The 27,360-nt window shown below is 44.0% G+C and overlaps 1 protein-coding gene across 1 annotated transcript in view; it reads left to right on the top strand.

Annotated features, from left to right (window-relative positions):
• The window catches only part of ANKRD33B (ankyrin repeat domain 33B), an 88,474-nt gene that overhangs the window by 2,974 nt on the left and 58,140 nt on the right, over positions 1-27,360 (top strand). The window lies entirely within an intron of this gene.

Below are 27,360 nucleotides of genomic sequence, written 5' to 3'. Positions count from 1 at the left end.
ATGGTGGCAAAGTCCCCATTAGTCTGTGCTCAGTGTAGGAATGGCTACATTCTCAATCTGATTTTTATATTCCCCAAGGTCCCATGGTATCTGCCTCCACAGCCTAGCACAAATCAGGAACACCAGTGCTTTTTTTTTTGCTCTGGAGCCTGCAGTGGACAGAAAGTAATATGCTTTTACTTAGGGACCCTGGTGACCTGTGCCTTTGGTTTATCTTAGGCAGGGGCAAACTAGTTTGTCCCTGACTGTGCTCTGGGCTGGGCTTAGGCATATGGGCAAGCTGGCAAGTGTCACTTTCTGCTTGTACTAACTTGACACTGGATTTGAACGCAGAGGAAGGGTCTGCGCTTGAACTGTGGAGGGCAATGAGACCTAATGTGGGGTCCCTGTGGGCAGTATCAGGTGGAGTCCTGCAGTTCCTGTGGCTGCACCCAATGGCAGTGCTGGTGCCTATGTCCCCCGCTCAGGTGGCGGGTGCCCCAGCTGGCAAGAGTGGAGCTGGCAGCTTCTCTTGTGGCTGTTTGTCAACTCTTCCATTTTAACTGAGCATCACTCAGTTAAAATGAAAGAGCCCAGAGGTTTGGATCAGAAACCTCTTGTTCCTGAAGCAGTTATTGGGCCAGCTTTAAAGCTCAGAAAGGCACAGATGGGGTTGGTCCCCAGGGCCTGGGCGGCCACTGGTCTCCTGGGGGTGGAGCCGGCCCTGGCAGGTCCTGGCAGGGGCGGCTAACTGCAGCCTCCTGGCATCTCGCTGCCTCAGTTTGCTTTTCTGTGAAATAGGAGTAACGACAGCCATATCTCTTGGTGGATATGGCATTCGAACTGGCATTCGAACCACCCTTCTGCAACAATTACAATTGCACAAACAATTCCTTTGTTTTTACTGTTTTCTCAAGAGCTCTCACAGAGTGAGCATGAAGGCCGTGGCACACGCTGTTGTTAGCATCTAGTCCTGTTGCTGGCCCTCCTGCCTCCCCCTGACTTGGAAGAGAGCACCTTCCAGTTTTGTGTGTTTTCTTTCTTCTGCCAGGCAAGCTTTTCTCTCTCTTCACTTTTCTGATTACAGTAGAGGTGGAGACTTGTTTCTCTGCTTTGAGTCAAATACTGATGGAGCCGGGCACAGGCCTATGAATGGGAAGAACCCTGGGCTCTTCTATCTTCAGGTGAGAGGGAGCTGCCTGTGGTCTGTGCTTTGGGAGCCTCCATTCTTCCCATTCATTTCTCCATATTCCCAGACAGCCGAAAGAATAATGTGAGGCAAAGCCCAAATGCATTGTTCTGTGGCAAATGGAGTGTATCACCCTGTAAGTGTTTACTGCAGACCTATTGTGGTCTGGTTAGGTACTGTGGGAAACTTGAAGATGAATGTAGCAGTCTCTGTCATTGAGAGTCTTAATAGTGAAGAGAAGAACTTAGAAAAAGTAGCTGAGGGTGGCGCCTGTGGCTCAGTCGGTAAGGCACCGGCCCCATATACCAAAGGTGGCGGGTTCGCCCCGGCCGAACTGCAACAAAAAAATAGCCGGGGTTGTGGCGGGCGCCTGTAGTCCCAGCTACTCGGGAGGCTGAGGCAAGAGAATTGCTTAAGCCCAGAAGTTGGAGGTTGCTGTGAGCTGTGTGAGGCCACAGCACTCTACCGAGGGCCATAAAAAGTGAGACTCTGTCTCTACAAAAAAAAAAAAGAAAAAGTAGCTGAAATAGGAAGTTGGGGAAGAAAGTGGGATTGTGAGCATGCTAGTATCCTTTGTTGGGGTGCGGTGTGCCTCCCCCAGGGTAACATGGCTCACTCCCTCACTAGTTGCAGGTTCCTGTTTTAAAGGCACCTTCTCTAGGAGTCCTTTCTGCCTCCCCCAGTGTAAGCCAGCAGCACCTAGAACTGGGCAAGGGCAACCTTGGTGTTCAGGCATTGAGGGATGAAATCGTAAATAATAGGACAGTCATTTGAGAGAGCAGGTATAAAAAAACAAATCAACACATTGTACCCAACATATGCATAAATGTATTTATGATCTATGTGTATTTGACTTAAAAAATAAAAAATACATATGTCAACAAGTACATGTGCAAAATCACAAATAAATACAGGTACATTATAAAAAAAAAAGAATAGCAAGCACAAAGGCCCTGGGGCAGGAGCCTTTCTCTGTGGGGATTTGCAAACTTATCTTGATTAGTGACAGAGGAAAAACTTAAAGAAGGGCTAATTGCTTACTGACACAATGACAGCTCACAGGTGTCACCCATAGCTGGCTTTCTAAGAGGAAAATGTCTCTAAAGGCTTTCCATCTTTTGGGGGTATGTTTCTGGTCAGTAAAGAAGGGATCTCCTACAGAGTTGGCAGGCATTCCATTTGGTTTAGGTAACTCAGCATCAGATGTGTTTTGTTTAAGAAAATGTGTTTTTTTTCTGCCTCCTAAGAGTGAAAAAATATCGGATATGGCTCAGCACACCATTTCCTTCTCAAGTATTTATTGCTCTCAGAGAACCTTGTGATTTAATATGCAGCATGTAAATATTTGTCAAATAATTCTCCACTAACATTCAAAGTGTGCTCTTGATGTCTTTTGGATTTATGAAAGTTTTGTTCCCTCTGACTTGGGAACAGGGGAAAGCTGCCATAATTCATTATCCTAATTCTTCTTCACTATCACTTGAGGTCTACCTTTATAGCCTTGGCAGCTCTTGAGAAAGCAGTGAAAACAAAGGAAATGTTTGTGCAGTTTTAATTGTTTCAGAAGGGTGGTTCAGATGCCAGATAGCTCTTGAACAGAATTAGGCCTAAATATGCTAAATTTTAAAAATTGTGCTGCTCCATGATGGAATTCTACTCCTGCATATTTAAATTACATGGCCTCTTGTTGAAATTCTCCTAATTTCACCCATTTGTTTAGTTAGTTCAGGAAAGTCCACACCATACCCAGTGTGGGGTTTCTTCCTTTATTCTTGTGGCGCTTATATTTAAAGTTTTATAGATATATTTATAGCTGTGACTAGAACTTTATCTCGAACTAGAGAAAAAGATTTTTGTTTTTGTTTATTGTTGAGTGCTACATAAATCTTTATAAACTTCAGAATCATCTTTCCCTAAAATAAGAATCAAGTTATTAGAATTCGTACCCAGCCCTCTATCTTACTGAGGCCCAGTATTCATGGCTTGTGTGTGCCATCCAGGGAGCTGATTTGTATAGAGAGTGAATTCTCTCGTCTCCTTCCTCCCCTCCTTTCCTGAGGGCCAGCCAACACAGGGACAGATTTGCCTTGCTGATTGGGAATGTATGTTGCTGTTTTAGTTGCAGCTCTAACTTATGAACTGTGGGAAAGGAGGTGAGGAGGGTGAATTGAGCAGACTGGGACTAGGAGCCCAGGATGCTGGGATAGGAGTCAGCTGAAGTGGGCTTGGAGAAATCTTGGTTGGCGTCAGGCACGTGATAGATGTCTGTCTCTTGATCTCCTACTGACCATCGTGAGGGTGCTGGGGGCCTAGCAGCATTGGAGAGTGTATCAGTTACCTGTGGCCGCAATAATGCTGTGTGACAAGTGTGAAACCTCATAGGTGTGTACAACTGAAAACACTTTGCTAAGGGAGGCCCAGCCCAGCTGAAGGAGGCTAGATTTGCTGCTTCATCAATACTCAGCCTGAGGTCAGCTGCGAATGACTAGATCCACTTCGCGTGGTCTGCTGTCCTCAGCAGAGTGGCCTGGGCTTGTTCTCTATGGCAGGAGCAGGGTTCTAGGAGAGTAAGGTCTCTTGAGGCTTAACCTTGGCAGAGGTTCAGCGTCACTTTTGCTAAATCAAGTCACAAGGCCAAGCCCAGATTCAAGGGGTAGGGAAATAGACCCTTCACCTCAATGGGAGGAACCACAGTCACCTGACAAGAGGTGTGGCTAGAAAGAGGAAAAATTGGGGCCATCTTTGAAATCAGTCTACCAGAATAAGGATGAGACATGGCTTGCAGTGTGCTTTTAGCTGTGAGGGGGGTGTTGTTTATTGGAGCCTGATGTCTGAAGGAGTCAGGCAGGTTTGCCGGAGCCTTCAAGGCTGTCTTGTCATGCATGGTACCTTTGTTAATATTATTTTTTTGGAGATGGAGTCTCATTTTGTCACCCAGGCTAGAGGGCCTTGGCATTAGCCTAGCTCACAGCAGCCTCAAATTCCTGAGCTCAAGTGATCCTCCTGCTTTAGCCTCCTGAGTAGCTGGGACTACAGGCGCCCACCATCATGCCCAGATAGTTTTTCTATTTTTAGTAGAGACGGGTCTCACTCTTGTTCAGGCTGCTCTCCAACTCCTGAGTGCAAGTGATCCACTTGCCTTAGCCTCCCAGAGTGCTAGGATTATAGGCATGAGCCACTGTGCCTAGCCTGTGTTTAAAAATTTTAAAATATTTTTAAAGCTTTATTTAGAAAAAAATTCTTTAACCTACGTGAGAGAAGGTAATCTATAGGATACCATTTTTTTGAAATTTCTTGAGATCATTGCATAGCCTCCTGCAACGGTAATTCTAAACCATAAGCCTGGAACATTCTAAGATTTCTCCAAATTAAGTCCAGACAATCCCATGTGTAAGACAATATGTAATTCCTTTCAATTAAAAGAAATAGGAAGGGTATAGAGAAGTTGTTACACTATGTGACCCAAAAAAATTGTGCGCGCATGCGTTATGAGAGCTGTGTCAAGGACAGGTTCCTGGAAGTCACGCAGGCCTGAACGCTGTGAAGGATAGAACAGCACTTTTAACTGTGATGGAGAATGGTAGTGGCACCTATTTGTGGATCTCATGAGGTCATATTTTAAGACGCGGTAGTATAAAAAAAAAAAAAGATGTGGTAGCGTGTCAGGAATCCTTGATGTCATTAAGTGTACGTTACATTAAAGAATTTGGACACGACTATTTTTAAATGGTGTTCCTGAGGTGAAAGGACAGTTGAAGGTGGATTTTACTTATTTCTACTAAGTCAGAGATAACAGAAATTAAGGTAGCAGTGAAGTTCCATGTCACAGGTGGCTCGGTGGCAAGGTTGGATTGGAATGGGGTCGGTCTGAGAGAGCAATTTCAGAGGGACAGAAGAACAACAGGTATTTCCAAAGGTATCTTTATGTCAGGTCTGAATAAACGCAGATCAAAAGTGAGCATCTGCTGGGGTGGAGAGTCAAGCATTTCTGTCTGGCTTCTGTTTCTGGGAGGCAGCAGTGGCTCTTGAATTAGAGCCCACACCTCTGGCGAGGGACATACCTGCTGGGAGAGGCACAGACAGATGTGGAGGGGAGGCCGATGGAGTGGCCAGTCGAGAGGGTTAAATACATTTAGAGTAATACTTTCTTTGAGACAAGGAAAGGGAAATGAAGCTGTTTCAAAAATAAAGGCAGGCCAGGGAATTATGTTGAGTGAAAAAAGCCAATCTGAAAAGATCATCTGCTGTATGATTCCCTTTACTAACAGTCTTGAAATGAGGCAGTTGTAGAGATGAAGAACTGATTAGAGGCTGCTGGGGTTAGGGATGGGGTGTAGGGAGTATACTATGCGGAGTAGTGGGAGGGGTTTTTCAGAGCTGGAACAGTTCTTGTCCTTGATTGTGGTAGTTCCAGAAATCTACACGTGGGTTAAAATCACGTGGACACATGCACATGCGCACACGCATGCCCCATGCATAGCAGGTTCAGTCTGAATAGGCTCTGTGGATTGCAGCAACCCCAAGTTCATGGCATTTTTTTTTTTTTTTTTTTTGAGACACAGTCTCATTATATCACCCTTGGTAGAGTGCTGTGGTATCACAGCTCACAGCAACCTCAAACTCTTGGGCTTAAGCGATTCTCTTGCCTCAGCCTCCCAAGTAGCTGGGACTGTAGGCGCCTGCCACAATGCCCGGCTATTTCTTTTTTGTATGTAGTTGTCATTGTTGATTTTAGCTGGTTCAGGCTGGGTTTGAACCCACCAGCCTCAGTGTATATGGCCAGGGCCCTATCCACTGAGCTACGGGTGCCACCAAGTTCATGGCATTGTTATAGTACTGTGATTGTGCAAGATGCTGAATTTGGGGAGTGAAAGGTACAACTTCTGTGGGTCTGTAACTATTTCAAAATAAATAGTTTAATTGAGGCAAAGGATGGCGTGCATGACCTTTTATCTGTAGTCTTACCCCGGTGAATGGACTTAATTTGAAAATGCAAGCTGCGTCAGGCGTGGTTAATATGTGGGAAGGGGACCAGCTGGCAATACTGGGCGTCAGAACCCTTGCTACCTAAAATGTGTTTATGGACCAGCAACTCTGGGATCACCTGGGAGATTTTCCCAAATGCAGGGTCTCAGGCCCCTCCCTAGACCTATTGAATCAGAACCTGCATTTTAAGAAGGTCTTGAGAAGATTTTTAAGTATGTTTAAATTTGAGGAGCTTTAGAACTCTTCTTAGAGTAAAAATCCAGTTTGGTCAGCAAGAGTGTGGGCTTAGGTTGGTTACATGACCCCGGACAAGTTACACGATCCTTTGATCCTCAGTTTCTTTTAAATCCCTATCTAGAAAATGAAGTTAATAGCACCTCCTACAAGATCTAGATAGAATGAATTAGTAGCATATAGAAAGCACTTGCTTGCCCTGTCATAGACAGCTCTGTAAACGGGGCTGTTATTTCTAAGGGTGAGTTAATCTTGAGATAGTTTTCCAGTGACTGCCAGCTTGGTTTTAGCCAAAGGAAAAGGTGGAAACAAAGCAGACATTTAAGAAAATGGCATGTTCATGTGGCGAGGACGCTTGCAACTGTTAAAAGTGGCAGTTGGTGCTTTAGGGGAGAAGAGAAAGGTGCTGGTGCTTCCTGCGGGCACCTTTGATTATGGGAGGGTGGACTCTGGGACGCAGCCCCAGAAAACAGAACAGAAGCAGACTGGGCTTGGAGGGACTGAGTCTGCCCCTCTGGGAGTTGCACAGTAAACAGCAGCTGCGGTGGGTTCCCAGGTGGCTGCCTCTTCAGCTTCTCTTTGATGATGTCAGAGGGGGACCCACAGGCCTGACCCTCCTCACTTGTCAGTCTGTGGCAAGGCTGGTCCCTATGTTTCTTTCTAGACCTTTTGTTTTGTAAAACTCAAGGGACAGTAGTCACCTGCTAAAAATAGCAGTGACATAGCTCCTCTTGTCTGTTTTGCTGGCACTGGGAGTTAGGCTTTTTTCCTGTGGTGTGAGATAATGGGCAGTTTTCTAGGAAATGAATTCCACCTATAAGAGAGCCAGGCTAAATTGACCACACTAGAGACCTTGAACCCAGCTGGCTGCCCTGTGAGGTTCTTTTCTGACCAGAGCTGCATCTCCTTGCTGACTTTCCTGGTTTAGAGGGAGTAGGTCTTTTGGGTACCTGTTCAACGGCGGTAGGGACATAACAGGCACATTTCAGAAAGCTGGCATGGCCCGTTAAGGGTGCTGAGGAGCAGGAGAAGGAGTGACACGTCGTCACCAGTATGTCCTCTGCTTAAAGGTGGGCTGCACCAGCCTACTCTGAGGTCACCCTCCCGGCTCTGCTGGTGGGTGGGGAGGCCACTTTCAGCCACAAGTCCTGGCCCTGTAGAGGGATGAACTCACTCTGATTTGCCTGGGACTTTCCAGTTTTAGCATCAAAAGTCCCGCATCCTGGGAAACCCCTCTGTTCTCAGCAGACTGGGATGTTCAGTCATCCTGCCTATGAAAAAGGCCACTCTTGAGACGGAGCTTCATATAAAGTATTACCTAAGAGAAGCCGTAGGACCCACCAACCACAGAATTTCTGGAACCCCTTTTTGGGAGAACACTGTTGGATTGAGTTATAGTATCTGGGCCCTAGGAAAGAAGCATTATACTAAACGTAGTCCCTTAGACTGCTTCTTTTATCACAAGAGAGAGCGGTCACCCAGCTCGGGGGAAGGCCTGTAGGAGCAGGTATATCTTGGTAAAGGCCTTTGGGAGGCAGGAGAGCCCTTGATCAGGGAGGGCCCATTGTGTGGCTAGGGGACAGGGGAGGAGAGAACTGGGCATTAAACCTCCAGTGTGCTTGGAAAGCAGATTAAATATATTTCTCTAAAACATTCAGTTACTTAAAACCTACTAGGGAAGCTATGCTGAATTTCTTATTAATAGAAAAAAATTATTTTAATTTTTTTAAGTGTAAACAAATCTGAATCCATTGGGTTTATTTACAGTGAGGCATGTGTGTATTGAGTTAATTAAAAGACAAACCTATCTCATTTGTAGAGGCAGTGGCTTACAGTGATTCCACTAATAATTTTATTGGGTCTAAAAACCCTTAAAACACTCTTAATGTTTTTTTAAATTTCCTGATTTTAATTCAATGGAGGGACCTTTGAAATAAATCAGAAAGTCATATCAACCTTTTGTTTACATCTGGCAGGTGGAACTTCCAGTTTGCTAATGAATTGATTTTGGCATATGAATTTTAACATATACACGGAGGGTGTGTTTCCTATCAGTGACATGAAAAAAATCTGCTGAGTGATTGATGGCTGTTTTTGAAATGAATAGATATTCCTAAACTTTATTAAAACACTATAGCAAATACTGAAGGGCAAATATTCAAAATATATTTTGAATATCTTTCCACTTGCAGAAGAGGGATGTAGTTTTTAAAATATTTGAATAGAACTACATGGGTACGACTCTGAAGAAGTTGCTTTCACTCAACCCCACCCCTGCCCCGAGTCTGTACTCTTCCTGGAAAATTAATGGGTTCACATAAAAAAGATTTCCAGGTCTAGAAATATGCAATTCTTTATGGCTCATGCCCATAATCCTAGTGGCTTAGGAAGCTACAGGAGGAAGCTCATTTGAGACCAGCCTGGGCAACAGAGTAAGACCCTGTCTCAAAAAATTTTTTTTTCTTCTATTCTGTGATTTTAAAAGAATTTGAATGAGTAAAATTAAATGATTAAAATGAAATAGTTGGCCGGGCATGGTGGCTCATGCCTGTAATCCTAGCACTCTAGGAGGCTGAGGCGGGCAGATTGCTTGAGCTCATGGGTTCAAGACCAGCCCAAGCCAGAGCGAGACCCTGTCTCTACTAAAAATACAAAAAACTGAGGCAAGAGGATTGCTTGAGCCCAAGAGTTGGGGGTTGCTGTGAGCTATGATGTTGCCAGGGCACTCTACCCCAGGGCAACAGCTTGAGACTCTGTCTCAAAAAAATAAGAAAAAAATAGTCATGGACTGCCTAGGAACTGAAAAAAAAGTTTTTTTTTAAGGAAAGTTAATTAAAGTTCCAAGTAATGGGAAATCCCCGAAGTAAAATAAAGAGAAGTAATTTGAAATGGAAAGTGAAGAAAAAAGAATCTATTTTAAAAACAGCTGCATTGATACTGGCCACGTACCACACAGCTCGCCCATTGAATGTCTGGCAGTCAGTGGCTTTTAGTACATTCACAGTCTCAGAACAATTTTCATTGCTTCAAAAATAATGTCAGATTTTCTGCCCTTCCACCAGCACCCCTAAGCAGCCACTAGTCAACTTTCTGTAACTATTTACATTATTTATGGGAGAATTTTTTTTCATTAAGCCCCTTCCATTCTAGGATATGGGAGGAGTTTCATGAAACAAAGACTAGATTTCTCGTGTCTTGCCATTTTCCCAGAAGCGAGTGCAACATTCGGGCTGCCGCAGAAAAGACTGTAGGTTCTACTTGGAAGTATCCGCTGTACATTCCCTGTAAAATACAGTAAGAAGCTGAGCTCTAATTTTATCTCTTTCCAATCCTATGTTGGATCTCCACCTGGAGATTGCTTCAAGAAACATTGCACTCAAAAAAATTACAACAACAAAAAAACCCACAAATACTTCAGTTATTTTACATAACTAAAATAGATAATAAAATCATCACGTGAGTTCATATTATGTTCTTCTTGTTTAAATCTGTAGCATAATTGCCAGTTATCTACCAACCTCCTTCCTGTTCCAAATAAATAAGGGGTGGGAGTATGCGGGTGGCCTAAAAATTGGATTGGAGTATGCAGAGCCTTAAGCTTGACCCACGTGGAGCGAGGGGCTGAGCTCGGGCTGGCTAGTCTCTAGTTGGTTTGCTGACCTGTTGCTGAGGTCCTCAGGGCATGATCCCTGTGTAGACCTCACCCACCTGAATTCTAGACTCTGGGGCGTGTTGGCCCCCTGCAGTCCACTGATGCCCGCCTGCTTTTGAGAGCCATGGGTGGAATTGTTGAGGACATCTGCTCTGATGTTCCCTCCCCTCACCTGGGCGGGTTTTCTCTCCTCTGCCTGGGGTACTTGCTTGCTTGCTTTTTCTTAAGAGAAGATTGAGGTCTGTTTCCTTCGGTCTGCCCAGTTGGTGTTACCCTTGGTTGGCTCTCCAGGGAGAGAGATCTTGGGCAGTGGTTGGTAAACATCTGTAGAGCCACTGCTGGGCTGTCGTGCCCCTGAGTGGCTTTGGTCCTGCTCGCCCTGGACCCAGAGCTATTGATGACCTGCTCTCCCCACTGTCCTTCTCTGCCGGTTCTTTCCCCTTTTCACAAACATAATAGGATCCCTCGAATTGTTAACAAAACAAAACCAAAAACGCCAGACTCTGAAGACCAAAGGACTGGTGGGCAGCCAAGTGAGGACCTGTCCTACTTGCCCTGGCCCTGCCCTCGCTGGCTGCAGCTTCCACCCTCGCAGGTGGCTTCTCCTGGCTTGCCTTGGCTTCACTGGCAGGCGTGGTGACAGCATCCGTGCCCATGGCCCAGCCCCACCCCTTGGGTCTCTTGAGTTCTGATTTGTTCCCTAACCCACCGATGAAACTGTCCTTGGCCTTGGCAGGGCATTTGGGGCGTTATTGTCAGAATTGGAATACAACAATCCTTCTTTGGGGGGGGGGACTGTGCTAGAGGTTAGGGCTCAGGCCCCCTGCCCTTCAGCCAGCTGCCCCCAGGTGTGAGCAGCCCACGTGGGTGCCCAGTAGCCTGACCCGTGAGCTCCGGGAAATGCTCTGTGGCCAAGATGCTGTCCACCACAGCATCCTCTTCAGACCAGGGCACCTGTTTTTGCTTCCCATACACCATCTGCTTAGTGTCCACCCCTGGGCCACCTGGTTTCCCTTTGTTCTCAGAGGCTCTTTCTAGGCTGGTCTCTTTGCTCCCGTGAGCTGGCTTCCCTTGTCAGCCCAGCCAGCCTGCAGGAGTTTAGGCAAGCATTGGTCTGGGTGCATCTTGTAGACGGGTCTAACACCCGCCATTAGTTGACTTTAAAGTCAAGGAGATCACTGCATCAGGACTGTGGCCTCACCCGGTCAGTTAAAGGCTTTATAAGCAGAGCCAGAGGGGTAAGAAGGAATTCCACCCTAGCCCACAGCACTGACTCCTGCCTGAGTCCCCCAGCCTCTCAGTCTGCCTTGCAGGTCTCAACCCGTCAGCCCCACCATCCCATGAGCCAGTTCCTTGAATAAATTTCCTTACATCCATGGCTCCTGATGGCACCTCCTCTCTGGGAGCCCTGGCTGCCACCTTTCTTTTGGAGCAGTGTCTGTGGGCAGAGCCTCCTGGGCTGGCTCTTGGCCAGCTCCAGGCCCTGGACCGCCTTCCCGGAGTCACACCAACCTTGAGCAGGCCCCAGGATCCCTCCCACAGCTTCTCCCATTTATGTGCCTCTGTTGCCTCAGGGCTGGCTTCCTGGGCGTACAGCCCTTTGGCTTGTTTGAAAAGACCATATTTTCTGGAATGTTACTATTCAGAAATCCTAATGATTTAAGGGCCCTAATTTTTGTTTTACTGCAGAGCTGCAAGTACAGGCGGGTCCCACTGCCCACCCCCCATGTTTCTGGCTGCCTGTCCCTGCAGCCTGGGGTCAGCCAGCCCTCTGGTCACTTGCCAGACACAGGGAAGTGTACCACGATCGCCCTCATGTCTCACTGGGTCTCACTTAGAAATGCTGTGCCCTCCCCTAGAGCCTCATCCCTCTCCATTTGTTCTGTTACCTTCTCTGGGTTTATCTTCACGTGTCTGGCTTCTTTTCAGCCTCCTCATCTTTGGAAATCGCGATGCTGCAACAGATGCTTCCTTTGTGTAACAGGGCTGCTGACCTGCTACCCCCCAGCTATAAGCCAGGCCACCTGCTCCAGCTGTGGTAGACCCTTCTCTCCATGCCACGGTGCCCACCCCACTCTGAGAGGCCTCCCAGACCTCCCGTGGCCCTGAGCTGTGCGGCTTACCTCTGACTTTGGACTGTTATTGTAGTGTCCAACTTGTTCAGGAGACTCATTTTATGAGGATTGGTCAATGTTTTCTTTTTCTTTCCCTTTTTCCATTTATTTCTTTCTGAGACCAGAAAAAGTGCAGGTAGAGTGCAGTGGCCTCATTGTAGCTGACAGCAACCTCAAACTCCTAGCCTCCCGAGTGGTTGGGACTATAGGTGTGCCCTACTGGGCCCAGCTCATTTTTCTATTTTCGTTAGAGATGGGGTCTTGCTCTTGCATAGGTTGGTCTTGAACTACAGACCTCAAGTGGTCCTCCTGCCTCAGCCTCCCAGAGTGCTAGGATTACAAGTGTGAGCTACTAGGCCAGGCCTTCTTTTCATTTTTATAGCGACAAGGTCCTGCTCTATGGCTCAGGCTGGAGTGCAGTGGTGTGCTCTTAGCTCACTGCTGCCTTGAACTCCTGGGCTTAAGGATCTTCCTGCCTTATCCCCCTTGGTAGTGGGGACTATAGGCATGTGCTACCATGCTGGCTAGTTTTTAAGGTTTTTTTTGTAGAGACCAGGTCTCACTGTGCTGCTGAGGCTGGTCTCAGACTCCTAAGTCTCGAGTGATCCCTTGCCTTTTCCTCCCAGGTGCTGGGGTTAGGGATGTGAGCCACTGCACCCGGCCGATATTTCCTGTTGAAGCTGGGTCAGCTCCATGAGGGAGGGCCCTCAGCCCGTTTCGTTTATGCCCTCTTCAATTCAGTGGGACTTGCTGTGTCAGTGGTCTGTACTTGCTTGTCAAATAAAATTGGGGTTGCCACGTCCTTCTGCCAGTTATATATATACCCTTGATTTTGAAGATTTTTTAAATAAAGAATGACTTCTCAATCTTGGCACTGCTCACATTTTGGGTCCCCTAACTCTTTATTGTGGGAATCTGTCCTCTGCATTGTGGAATGTTTGATAGCATCCTGCCCTCTTTCTGCTACCAAACATGTCTCCAGACACTGCCAGTGTCCCCTGGAGGATATAGTCACCCACCCCTGGCTGAAAATCCCCATAGTGGATGCTGGAGGGAGCAAAACCAGGCATCTTCTTGTATGGGGAACCTCTTAGGGTCGGGAAGCTTCTGTCGGGGTTGCCAAGCTTGCTTGGTCTCATCTGCCTTGTCCTCACCAACAGTTGTCAGTATCTTTTTAAAGTTAGAGAACTTACATGCTTCTGCAGGAAAGTTGTATTTACTAGCTCCTCTCAGGCATTCTAATTCTACAGAGAAGTACCTGTCAGAGTTTCTGGGACTGTAAATGTTTCTTAGTTTCTTATTTGGAGTACTTGCTGATGTTTTGTTTTATTTATTTATTTTTTAAACAGAATCTTACATTGTCGCCCTCAGTAGAGTGCTGTGGCATCATCATAGCTCACAGCAACCTCAAACTCTTGGGCTTGGAGCAAGTGAGCTTTTAAAGATGTTATCTGAGATTAGCAGCAACAGGCAGAAACATCCACTCCAAATTTCACAATTTGCCTTTCCTGATCATCTCACCACATTTATCCAGTGCCCAGAACAAGTGGCGTTGAGGACCAGTGAAGCTATTGAGGTGCCAGTGATGACTGCCTGCTACACATTTTATCAAGAAAACTGCACATTCAGTTTTGATTTTCAAAGGGATTTGTCTTAACTAATACCCTTTATGCAAACATTTTGTGTTGCATTTCTGCCTTTAAAAACAGACACAAAACATGACTTGCATTAAACCCGTTTCTTTTTTTTTGTCTTTGAGATAGTCTCTGTTGCTCTGCCTGAGTGCTGTGACGTAGCCTGGCTCACAGCAGCCTCCAACTCCAGGGCTCAGTGATCCTCCAGCCTCAGTTTCTCGAGTAGCTGGGACTGCAGGTGCCCACCACAACGCTCGGCTAATTTTTTTCTATTTTTAGTAGATACAGGGTCTTGTTCTTGTTCAGGCTGGTCACGAGCTCTTGAGCCTTGGCTTCCCAGAATGCGAGGATTACAGGTGTGAGCCACCACACCTGTAAATATACCTCTTGATTCTTACAGGAAGTCACCTTCTTTTCAGTTTAATATATTCATTTGTTTAGCAGATGTTTGTTGAATGTTTGTACCTGTGCTACGTGTCATTCTTGGGGACGTATGTCAAATAGAAATGGAGATTGCTGCTCAAAGAGATATGTGCTCTTGGAGGAGAGAAACAATAATGACATGATTGACTAAAGCATATGGAATCTGTGGTGTGAGAGTCTGTGGCCAGTGCCCAGGAGACAAGCCAGGCCAGCAGGGAAAGGGTTTGAGTATTGGGCTGATGCTGAAATTTCCCCTCTGTGGCGAAAGGAACCTTTGAGTAAAGACCTGGAAGGAAGTGAAAGTCTTGCTGTTCAGAAGCCTAGGAAAGAGTCTTGCAGGCAGATGGAGCCAGGGGGAGAGCCTGAAATGTTCCAGAACAGCCAAGAGGCCCAGTAAGGCTAGCGCAGAACACAGCAGGGAGCAGCACAGGTGAGGTCAGAGAGGAGGGATTCACTTACAGACAGAAGGACAGACTTGGGTGAGGAGGGTTACAGGGGAAGAAAGAACACCCAGTGCCACCCATGAGAGAACACGTTGTAATGTCTCGTAGAGATGTGATGCTCTTTCAGGGGGGCTGGCTGTGGTGAGCCTGTCTCTCACACTGTGCTTAAGGTGGATGCCTTTTCCATATTCACTTAACTGAATCAACAGGTATTTCATGGGCATGTCCAGAGCTGGAATCTGAAGACCCCAGACTTTGCTCTTGATGTACCATTTGGGCTGCTGAGCTTTGAAGGTCTGCCTTCAAATATGAGTGGTCATTTCCATTTAACCCAGGAGGCTGGAGGATGTGATTGTGAGAGTCCGTGCATCTGTGCAGCGTGAGGCACTCTGGGGCAAGGAAACCCATGGAGAAACCCCTGGAACTAGAAGGCACTTTCTGGACACTTTTGGCTTCTTTTGTCAGCCTCTAAGGTACTCCCTGAAGGCCTGTGGGGCTGTGGCTGTGCTGGTGCCCCCACGGGCTTTGACCCCCATGAGCCGTGCCAGAGTCAGAGCTGGGGGTCTGGAGTCAGACAGACAGGACTCCCCATCCCGCCCTCTGCTCTATCCTCACCCGAGGCAGACTCCTTCATCCACCCTCTGCCCATCTCAGATCTTTGCTGGCGACTCCTCTATACTGGGTTCTCTGCGGGAGACTAGAGGTCAAGAGCAGAACAAAGCCATAGGGTTCTGTCCTCAAGGGCCCAACGGGTGCCTATAAAGGAAGGCCATGGTGAAGACCGTGGGTTCTGAGTTCACGTGGGCCTTGGAATTTCTCTGATGTCTCTGTTCTTTGCCAGTCACGGGGTATTTCTTTCTTCCATGCAGTCATCTTTAGGTATCTGGGAGGGGTGAGGTTGGCTCCAGCACCCTCACCTGTGCCCAAATCCATGCATGCTGAGGTGCTACGGTTAGCCCCGTGCATATGAAAAGTCAGGCCTCCATGTATATGAAAAGTCAGGCCTCCATGTATGCAAATTTCACCTACATCCTGTGATTTGGTTGAAAAAAAAATCCACATACAAGTCGACCTTTGCAGTTCAAACCAGTGTTGTCAAGGGACAATTGTAATGCTTTCCCATATGAATGAGAAAGAAAAGGGCACGTCAGTGTTACAGCAGCAGCTATTTACCTGTTGGAAATTGTTGTTTGGTTATGGTGCAGCGTGAGAAATCAACATGAGCTGGGTGCCTGTAACTCTGGGTCTAAAGTCATCTTATAAAGTGCCTGGAAAATAAGGAGATGGACGAAGTGCATTTTGACCAGCAGAGAGTTCTCGTCTTCAGTCCTTTAGTGCTGAACTAGTTTTCTGTGCCGTACCTTACCGCACGATTTAGGATATTGCTATTGGTCTCCTGTAGTCAGAGACAGAGACAACTGGTGGGACATATTTCCAGCACAAATGCAGGCCCTTTCCAATACATTTACATGTCCTAGGATATTACTCATTTGTTCCCTGGCTTTTAACTTAACAGCAGTGCAAATGTGGGCCTTTCCAATACATTTACATGTACCAGGACATTATTCATGTTTCCTGGCTTTGAACCCAACAGCACTATGTGCTTGCTAAGTAAGAAGTTGGGAGAATTTTTTTCCTTATTGAATTTCAAAAAGCAGTGAAACTTTCATCATGGGAGAATATTTCTAGTTTGGGTTTTTTTTTTTTTTTTTTTTTTGTAGAGACAGAGTCTCACTTTATGGCCCTCGGTAGAGTGCCGTGGCGTCACACAGCTCACAGCAACCTCCAAATCCTGGGCTTAAGCGATTCTCTAGCCTCAGCCTCCCGAGTAGCTGGGACTACAGGCGCCCGCCACAACGCTCGGCTATTCTTTGGTTGCAGTTTTGGCCGGGGCCGGGTTTGAACCCGCCACCCTCAGTATATGGGGCCAGCGCCTTACCGACTGAGCCACAGGCGCCACCCATGGGAGAATATTTCTAATTTTAATACCTTTAAAGATCTTTCTGACATACTTTATTTTCCTTGTGAATGACACCACCCCCCCCGTCGTGATCCTTTTTAAATCTGACAACATTAAGCAGTAATATTTATTAGACATTTTTTTTATTTTTCTTTCTTTTTTATTTTTGACTGGGGCGGGGTTTGAACCCACCACCTCTGGTATATGGAGCCGGCGCCCTACTCCTTTGAGCCACAGATGCCGCCCTTATTAAACATTTTATTCTGCTTCCAATAGAAATATTCCCTGTGGAAAACTGGGAAAGATCGGAGTGCCCCACAAACAAACGAGCAGAGTTCAAAGGTCCTCCCACTACACTCCATGGGAGAGACCCTCTAAAAACTGGACCTACCTCCCCTACTAGGGTGCCATGGTGTTCTCCTGCCAGGCATAAAACTGTATAAAACTGTATATATTTTCTACCTGCAACTCTGAGCTCCTAACACTCCCCTCCACTCTCGCTCTGAGGTCCGGAGGCCTGTCCCCCAGGAGTCCAGATTCTTGGGTGATTTCTCGAGGGGTGTGGACAGGGCCTAAACTGAAGCTGGTTAGTGCTGACTCTGTGGCACGGGAGTGAGGAGAGGATGGTCGGCTGAGAGGGAACCATGCTGGAGCAGCAGCTGTCTTTTGGCAACAAGAGGGTTCACTCCCGGATATTCCGAAGCTACACCCCCTGTCTCCCTTCTCCCTGGGCAACCAGAGGAGGCCAGGCATCTTCTCAGGTGGCAACCACCACGGAACAGATCTGGGATGGAAAAGCAGGCCCCGTGAGTAAAGGGTTTGCCTGAGGCGGTAACAGCCTGGGTGGAGTGCGGGAACTACCCTGTTTCCTCGAAAATAAGACATCCTCCAAAAATAAGACCTACTCACAGGAAAGATAAGACATCCCCTGAAAATAAGACCTAGCGCATCTTTGGGAGCACACCTTAATATAAGACACTGTCTTATTTTCGGGGAAACAGGGTAGAAACGCACGCACAGAGCCGGGAAATTCCCAGGGCGGGGCTGACCCAGAGGACCGCTTTACTGAGCCTAAAATGCACCCAGCCCTCAGGGGATCGTCAGCCTATAGACAAAGGAAGACAGGTGGCTAGAACTGACAGCTAACCGAATACAAACCTGCAGGAGCAAAGACAGGGCTTGAGGCGCAGGCTCTGGGAACTCAAAACAGATTCTCTTCTGCAGGGGAATTTAGCAGGGACAGAAACAAATTCCTGCAAAGTTGTTCTGTTCCGTCAGTAACATCAATCAGGGGCAGGGCTGGAACTGAGTGAACACACCCTAGCCTCTATCAAGCGCCCGAAGTTGTCAAGCCTCACCACCCACTGCTGGATAGAGGCAGAGAGCAGTGGCTTGGCTGAGCAGATACAGATTTCCTTGTGATTCAGGCAGGTGCAAATCCCTGGAGTATCTGCTCACGGGAGGCAACTGAGTCACAGCCCTGCGGGGCTATCAGTGACTGGGTGTGACAGAGGTGCAAGGTGGGGAAGGAGGCATCAACCTTCCCAGACTGAACTATTTGCTGGGTGGGTCCTCTTGACTCCACAGAGCACCAGAGCAAGCCATATCTGAGTAGTCACCAGACCCCTGTGATCCAGTTGCCAGAGACCTTTTAAACTCTCCCACCTGAGACAGGTGCTGACTGAGACAATGGATTTGGACTTTTTGAACTGAGCCAATCTCCCGAGGACTATTCAGGTGGTGCCCTGGGTGTGTGGTTGTAAGAAGGTTTGATTTTCCTTTTCCAATTGTTGCCTGTGGGGGACAGGGTGACTTAATTGCTGGTATTTCTCCAAAGCTGAGACTTCAACCCAGAGTAACTGTTTCACTAGGGTTGAACAGAGACCAGCTGAAAACAAGACAGAACCACTTAGCCCACCACACCAAACAGGTCCCCAGTTTCTCAGGCCATAGCACTGTACGGGTCCTTGACAAAGCTCCAGGTGAAAAATCAAACGGTGTAAAACAATCATGGGGCGGAATCAGCGGAAAAACTCTGGTAACATGAATAACCAGAATAGATCAACCCCTCCCCACCCGGGAAAGATATGGCAGATGTAACTGAAGATCCCATTCATAAACAGCTGGCTGAGATGTCAGAAATCGAATTCAGAATTTGGATTGCAAACAAGATTAATAGAATGGAGGAAAATTTGGAATTAGAAATTCGAAGAGCAATTCAAAAGTTGGAATTAGAAATTTGAGGAGAAATTCAAAAGTTGTCTCAAGAATTTAACGAATTTAAAGACAAAACCACCAAAGATTTTGACGCACTGAAGCAAGAATTTGTAGCCCTCAAAGATCTGAAAAATACAGTAGAATCCCTCAGTAACAGAGTGGAGCAAGCAGAAGAAAAGATTTCTGACATTGAAGACAAAGCCTTTGAACGCTCCCAAACTCTCAAAGAGGAAGAGAAATGGAGAGCAAAAACAGATCATTCTCTCAGAGAGCATGGGATAATTCAAAGAAAGCTAATATCCACCTCATTGGAATCCCTGAAAGTGATGAAGTGGCCTTGCAAGGCACAGAGGCCCTTCTCCATGAAATTATGAAAGAGAATTTTCCAGACATGCCAAGAGATTCTGAAATTCAGATAGCAGACAGTTTCAGAACCCCAGCATGACTCAATCAGAATAAGACATCCCCCAGGCATATCATAATTAAGTTCACTAAAGTTAACATGAAGGAGAAAATTCTGAAAGCAGCCATACGTAAGAAATCCATTACCTACAAAGGGAAGAATATTAGAATGACTGCAGATCTCTCCACCGAAACTTTTCAAGCCAGAAGAGGGTGGTCATCGACTTTTAATCTCCTAAAGCAAAACAACTTTTAACCCGGATCCTGTATCCAGCTAAACTGAGTTTCATTTATGATGGAGAAATTAAATACTTTAATGACATTCATATCTTGAAGAAATTTGCCATAACCAAACCAGCTCTCCAGGATATTCTCAGACCAATCCTCAATAATGACCAGCCCAATCTTCTACCATAAAAGTAAACTCACTGAGAAACTTTTGATCAAACTCCAACTTCCACAGTGGCGAAAGGATTAAAAATGTCCACTGGACTTTCGAAATCTCAATACCCCAAATTTTACCAGACTTATCAATATTCTCCATTAATGTGAATGGCTTAAACTGTCCTCTAAAGAGACACGTTAGCTGACTGGATACAAAAACTCAGGCCAGACATTTGCTGCATACAACAGTCACATCTTACCTTAAAAGATATAGACTCAGGGTGAAAGGATGGTCATCCATATTTCAGGCAAATGGTAATCAGAAAAAAGCAGGTGTTGCAATTCTATTTGCAGACACAATAGGCTTTAACCCAACAAAAGTAAGGAAGGATAAGAATGGTCACTTCACATTTGTTAAGGGTAATACTCAATATGATGAGATTTCAATTATTAATATCTATGCACCCAACCAGAATGCACCTCAATAAGAGAAACTCTAACAGACATGAGCAACTTGATTTCCTCTAGCTCCATAATCGTGGAGATTTCAACACTCCTTTGGCAGTGTTGGATCGATCCTCCAATAAGAAGCTGGGAGCAAAGAAATTTTAGATTTAAACCTAACCATACAACATTTGGATTTAGCAGACATCTACAGAACATTTCATCCCAACAAAACTGAATACACATACTTCTCATCAGCCTCCGGAACATACTCCAAAATTGATCACATCTTAGGTCACAAGTCTAACCTCAGTAAATTTAAAGGAATAGAAATTTTTCCTTGCATCTTCTTGGACCACCAGGGAATAAAAGTTGAGCTCAGTAGCAACAGGAATCTGCATACCCATACAAAAACATGGAAGTTAAATAACCTTATGCTGAATGATAGCTGGGTCAGAGATGAGATTAAGAAGGAAATTGCCAAATTTATGGAACAAAACGACAATGAAGATGCGAATTATCAGAACCTCTGGGATACCGCAAAGGCAGTCCTAAGAGGGAAATTTATAGCACTGCAAGCCTTCCTCAAGAGAACAGAAAGAGAGGAAGTTAACAACTTAATGGGACATCTCAAGCAACTGGAAAAGGAAGAACATTCCAACCCCAAACCCAGTAGAAGAAAAGAAATAACCAAAATCAGAGCAGAATTAAATGAAATTGAAAACAAAAGAATTATACAACAGATCAATAAATCAAAAAGTTGGTTTTTTGAAAAGTCAATAAAATAGATAAACCTTTGGCTAACCTAACCAGGAAAAAAAGAGTAAAATCTCTTATCTCATCAATCAGAAATGACAAAACTAGTCACAAAACTGGGAAAGAGAGAGAGAGAGAGAGAGAGAAATATACAAAGCCTTGCAATGTGATAGGGTTACAGGTTACCACACCCAGCCTGAGCATCTCTTTTTAGGTCAGTTACTAGAGGGTAATATTATTGGCATATTATCATTGTTCTGATTTCTTCTTCCACCAGCAGGGTATGAAATTGCTTATTTTGCTATATCCTCACTACACTGAACATTAACTTTTAAAGATACTGAATGGCTTTGTCAGTCTTTGAAACATTTAAAGTCATGTATGCTTATTGTAAAAAATTAAGACAACACAGAAAGATAAAAACACCAAATGAACAAAAAATTACTGCTAATTCATGATCCAGACATAATTACACTATTTGGGTATACCTTTAGAGCAGTGTTTTTCAACCTTTCTTATCACATGAACACTTGAGCCCATCATTAGAGTTCCGTGTCACACTTAAATTACGTTGATCAAAAAAATAAAAAAGAATATACTTACCGTGCTTTGAACATCTTTCAAAAATAATTTAATTAATGATATTTAAAAATTTTCATGGCATACCTAAGATCCTCTTATAGCAGATCACTAAATCAGTGCTTTAGAGACATTTAATATAACATGATAAATTTAACCTTCTTTTTTTCCTTAGTAACCTATTGATGGCATCTTTCTTTCTCAGCAAATACACATCGTTATTTTTTCTTTCTTTCTTTTTTTTTTTTGTAGAGACAGAGTCTCACTGTACCACCCTTGGTAGAGTGCCATGGCGTCACAGGACTCACAGCAACCTCTTAACTCTTGGGCTTACGCGATTCTCTTGCCTCAGCCTCCTGAGCAGCTGGGACTACCGGCGCCCGCCACAACACCCGGCTATTTTTTGGTTGCAGTTTGGCCGGGGCTGGGTTTGAACCCGCCACCCTCGTCATATGGGGCTGGCGCCCTACTCACTGAGCCACAGGCGCCGCCCCACATCGTTATTTTTAATGACTACAATGTATTCTATTTTCTGGATATCTTTACATATTTATCCTGTGACTTCCCGGTGGACATGAGGTTAGTAAGAGCACAGCATGTGTCTTTGTGTAGTAATCTGCTTATTTTCTTAGGAAATTGTTTGATCTTGAGTTTGGACCTGTGCAGTCGGCTTTGTTATTTTACAAGTAGTTCTGTCTTTCCCAGGAGCAGGGTTACATTTCCCTCCTTGGCCATGTCATCTGCTCTGGCCAATTCAGGGAGAAGTGGCTTAAATTAATTTTGGCCAGAAGTTTTAAAATTCAGCATGTGATTGGTTTGGCATGTCCTCTTTCAGGAGACTCACAGTTTTTAGCATGAGTCCTGGGAGGGAAAACAATGTAGAAAAGTGCTAAAAAAAGAAAAAAAAAGCTGTAGCCAACCTGGAGAACCTGTACTGGACATGTAATATGAGCAAGAAGTAGACACGTGTCAAAAGCTATCAGGACTTGGGGATTGTTCATTAGTGCTGCATAACCTAACTTATCCTGACTAGCATAATGCATATTAACAAACTGGCTTCTAGAAAAAGTGAGCTTGCTTTTGTCATAATTCTCATTCGTATTAATACTACATCAGTCTCCTTCTTGTCCTGTCCCTAGCTGGTCACATATTTTGAGGCAGTCTATAGTCAGTTTTCGTTTCCATGTTCTAGATAGATAAGGCCCCATCTCTGAGCTACTTGACCACATTACTTAGGCTCGAGCCTGATAATGGGACCCCTTAGTTCTTGTGCTTAGCCTCATGGTCCCTTCAAATTAATCCAACCCTGGCATGGGATACCCCACTGGGAAACATCTTGGAGCCCGTAAAGGCTCTAGTCCACAGGTCTCCTGTTGTCTTTTGCTCCCCACTTGCTGGTTGAGCTACATGTCCCAGATGGCTTCTCCTTTCCCTTGGTCCTATGGGTCTGTGAGTAACAAACTTAATCATTTCATCATTCTGGTCTGAGTACCCCTTACTGTGCTGCACCTGACAACACCAGGCTTAACTTGAATACCTTGTTTAACAAATCACAACACTTAACCCTCACTAGCCAGGTAAGAGAGTACATTTCCTTCCACCCTTTGGATATCAGCTGTTTTGACTCTTTAATCTTTTTGAAAAGATTAAATGATACCTCACTTTACTCTGTGCATTTTGATGACTAGTGAGTTTGTTTGATGACTAGGGCATGTTTGTTAGCCCTTAAAAATTTTTGTTTTTGTCTATTTACCTGCCCTTTCTGTTTCTCCTTTCTTTGAATTAACTTCTTTGTATCTTTTCCTAATGTTTTGATTAGTCTGTTTTCATGAGGTCTAAGGATTCTTTTTTTTTTTTTTAACATGTGCTAAAGATATTAAATTCTTTGTCTAGCATATGTGCCACATTTTTTTGAGTTCTATTTGTCATTTGTTTTTTAAATCCTGTTTGGAGTTTGTAGAATTTCTTGAATTTGTGGCTTGATATCTTTTGTCAGTTTTTGAAAATTCTGTGCTGTTATCTTGTCAAATATTGTTTTGTCCTGTTGTCTTTTTCCTTCCCTTTCTGTGACATCAAATTCACATACACTTAACCTTTTTCATCATAGTCCATGTGTATTTTATGCTTCCCCCCATCTGTCTTTTTAAATCCTTTTTATCTGTCTGGGCATGTTTGGTTAACCCATCTTTCCATTCACTAATTCTCTCTTTAGCCTGATCTGCTATTAAATTGTTTATTACATTCACAATTTTAGTTATTTTATCTCTAAAATTTTATTTGATTTTTATTAATTCGGTTCTTGATAAAATTCTCTATTTTCTTTTACATATTCAAAGACATTATTTTGAAATCTGATAATTTCAATATATGGATCTTCTGGAGATGTTTTCTATTATCTGTTTTTCGCTTGGTCCTGTCTCTATACGTCTGGTAATTTTCTTTCTTGTCTCTCAGATGGCGTATATGAAAATTAAAGTAGCTCTCTGGATGGTGTTATTTTCTCCAGAGAGCATTTAACTTGCTTCTGACAGACAGAATGGGGCAAATATTGCAGGCTAGGTTGCAGGCTTTGTACGGTCTGGTCTCTTTCTGGCCTGCTTTGCTTGAAGGGAATTGCCTTCAGTGCTTACTACAGAAATATGGCATGTCTAATAGGCCGGTCGTCCTGGGCAGGCCATGACCTCCAGTTTTTTCCTGTAGCCCTTGAGACTGTGATAGATTTTGTTTAACTCTTTGGAGGCTTTCTGCTTGGTTTCTCAGTGCCCCAGCATTATGAATCAGCAAATGCCACAAGGAAAAAGTGATGAGAATGGAAGCTCAGCTCCGTGCTTTTACCTTTTTTCTGAGACTATTAGTAAAGCCTGCCAGCACTGGTTATCTTGGAAATCTGATGCTGCCAAATGGATATTTAAAAACCACATTTTTTTCCATTTTGCTAGTTGTTGTCAGTGAAAGAATGGGTCTGGTTGAAGCTAGCTTCTCGTAGCTGAAGATGAAAGTCCTTTCAGTGACTTTGTTTACACTGTTGTTTCGCTGAGGAGGGTTAAATATTTGAATAGTCAGATTTATCTGTCTCTTTCTTTATGATTTCTGGCTTTGCTGTCATGCTTCAAAATGCCTTTCCTAAGCCAAGTTTATAGAAACAGTCATCTAAATTTTCTTTCAATGCTTTTATGGTTGTTTATTTAATGATTTCTTTTGGCACAAATTATGAGGTAAAGATCCAACCTTATTTTTCCCCATGTGACTAGGGCATTTGTCCAGCACCATTAATTGAATAATCCATCTTCTGTGAAGGTCTGGAAGTATAATCTTTATTGTTAAGTACATGGTGTCTCATTAATATTTTAATTTATATTGTTTTGCTTACTAGGGAGGCTATATATTTCACATGCGTTTATTGGCTCCTTGTTTTTTTTGTTTTTTACCCATTTGAAAAATTGTACTGTGGTTGTATTGATGCTGTTAGTTAATATAATATTTCTGTTGATATTTAAATAGTCTTGTGTATGTTATTAATTTTGATTGCTGTTTTTCCTTTTTAATTTTACTTAAGATTTTTGACATAATGGCATATTTTTATGTAGTTAAATATTTTTTATATATTTATTGCTAGTCTATTTTTTTAGGGCTTTGAAGACCTTCCTTATCTCATGACTATTAAGTATTTTAATGTTTTCATAAATTTATTTTTGACCTTTTTCCTAGTCCTTTTATATTGTATTTTGATTTATGGTGTGTGTGTGTTTCTTGCTGCTCAACAATCAACTTTTCCAACAATGTTGGTTAAATAATTTATCTACTGTCCCGATTATTTCTTTAACACATAATTACTTTTAGAGACAGAGTTTTATTGATTGTTTCCTTCCCCGGCCTGTTTATTTTTTATCTTTGTTATTTATTTATTTATTTGAGACAAAGTCTTACTCTGTTGCCTAGTCTGAGTGCCGTGGCATCAGCCTAGCTCACAGAAGCCTCCTACTCCTGGGTTCAAGCAATCCTGCCTCAGTCTCCCAAGGAGCTGGGACTGCGGGTGTCTGCCACCACACACCTGTCTAATTTTTTTATTTTTAGTAGAGACAGGGTGTGGCTCTTGCTCAAGCTGGTCTGGAACTCCTGAGCTCAAGCAATTGTCCTGCCTTGGCCTCCCTGATTGTTAGGATTACAGGTGTAGGCCATTGCCCCTGGCTGATCTTCATTAATCTGCTTTTTCTCTCCTTCGTGTTTGTTAAATTCACACATGTGATGCAAAATCCAGACCTGCAGATAGCCTTGTAGGGGACTTGGCAGCACTCCCCCTAGTTCTTGCCCACCTGGTCTGAACTCAGCCATGGTTGAGCCCTCGCTTTCAGCCATTTCAGCTTTCATTTTGTCTGGGGGCTGGCTCCCTGCTGACCGCAGCTGGCTGCTGATGGCTAGTACTTTATCTGTCTGGGACATCAGGGATGACTCTACGAAGACAGGTGGTGTTTTTGCCTACCGCCCTAATTTTTCCCTTCTCTCTGATCAGACCCACCCATCCACAATTTTTCATGTGTATTCTTATGTAATATGTTTTATTTCAACTTCAGTTTCTTTTCCATCATTCTAGTTTATATTTCTCAACTAATCTTCTGTAGGGCAAGGACATCCCTAACCTTTGTGCGTTTCCCTTCCTGCATCCAGACCTCATGTTGTTCTCATTCTGTTTTCATTGATGGAGATTAATAACATTTCCTTGTATCTGTAATTATGCTTATTATCACAACCTTATCTATAGTTTGATTCCAGAAGCTGGAAACAAGTAACATTTATATTGTTGTAACACTGTTAACAAGAATCAGTTGAAGAATCAACTGCTGTGCTAGGAGTACTTCCTTTTTTATGCAGTGACAAATTTTTAACTGTTATAGCTTATATTTTACTTTGTGTTTACCTTTTTTTTTTTTTGGTAAAGCTTTAGTTCACTATGCATTTTAAAGAAAAACCAAAATAAAACTGGTGTTAGGTTTTATAACTCCACTGTTGGAATTTGAATATAGCATAAGCCTGATTTTGCTCAGGACATCATTTCAAATGTTAAAACTGCGCATGTGGCTGTTTGGAACATTTCCTTAGCTTACATGCCTCTGACTGTACAATGACCAAGAGGCACTTGTAACTCTAATGAATAAAACTGAAGCTGGAACTTAACAGAGACAGCAATAGATTAGTGATGGCTGTCTGTCAGAGATTTACGGGCATAGGAAGCCACAGGTGCTGTGTTCTCATGAGTAAATGATTCTTGTGAATGTGGAATTCTCTTTAAGAGGGAATAGATGAACGGAACTTGTATTTCAGAGAATTATAAGCTTGAGCGATGGGTTCTTCCTGATATTGACTGACATGAGATTTCTTCCATGTTGTTAGTTGCTCCGTTTCTTTTTAAAAAAACCTTTGCATTTAGTCATTTTGAAGGAGCAACATTTATATTGCAGGGCTTTATTTGTAAAGTTTTTGTTCTATTTATTTTCCTAATCAGTCATGTTTTTCTGCTTATTAAAAGTTGAGGCTACCAGCGGCTGGAGGAATAAAAGCTAAGCAAATTACTAGGTATTTTGAGTGTCTGAGTGCATGGCACAGTAGGATCTTATTTTTGCAAATGCACAAAACAAGTACCTGCTCTCACAACAGATGCCCTTGATAAGGTGCCTGCTGAGGCCTGGGACAGAGTTGATCACAAAAGGACATTTCAGAGCACTACCTGAGGCAAACTGACAGGACCCCAGTCAAGGGGGGCCGTGATCTGTGGAGCATCGTATTTTCTGTACATGTGAATAAATAGCTGCTTCTGTTTCTCCTCTTGCTGCTTTTTGGTTTATTTTTATTTAAATAGAATTGGTGTCTTTTTGAATTTTTGAGCAGATCAATTTATGTGTCTTTGAGCTTAATATTTTTATTATCTAGCTAAAAAAATGGCTTTGAATAATAAAAAGGTAGAGTAGG

This window comes from Nycticebus coucang, chromosome 1, assembly GCF_027406575.1.
Source record: "Nycticebus coucang isolate mNycCou1 chromosome 1, mNycCou1.pri, whole genome shotgun sequence".
Taxonomy (NCBI): domain Eukaryota; kingdom Metazoa; phylum Chordata; class Mammalia; order Primates; family Lorisidae; genus Nycticebus; species Nycticebus coucang.
This window is presented reverse-complemented; position numbering and strand designations above follow the sequence as displayed.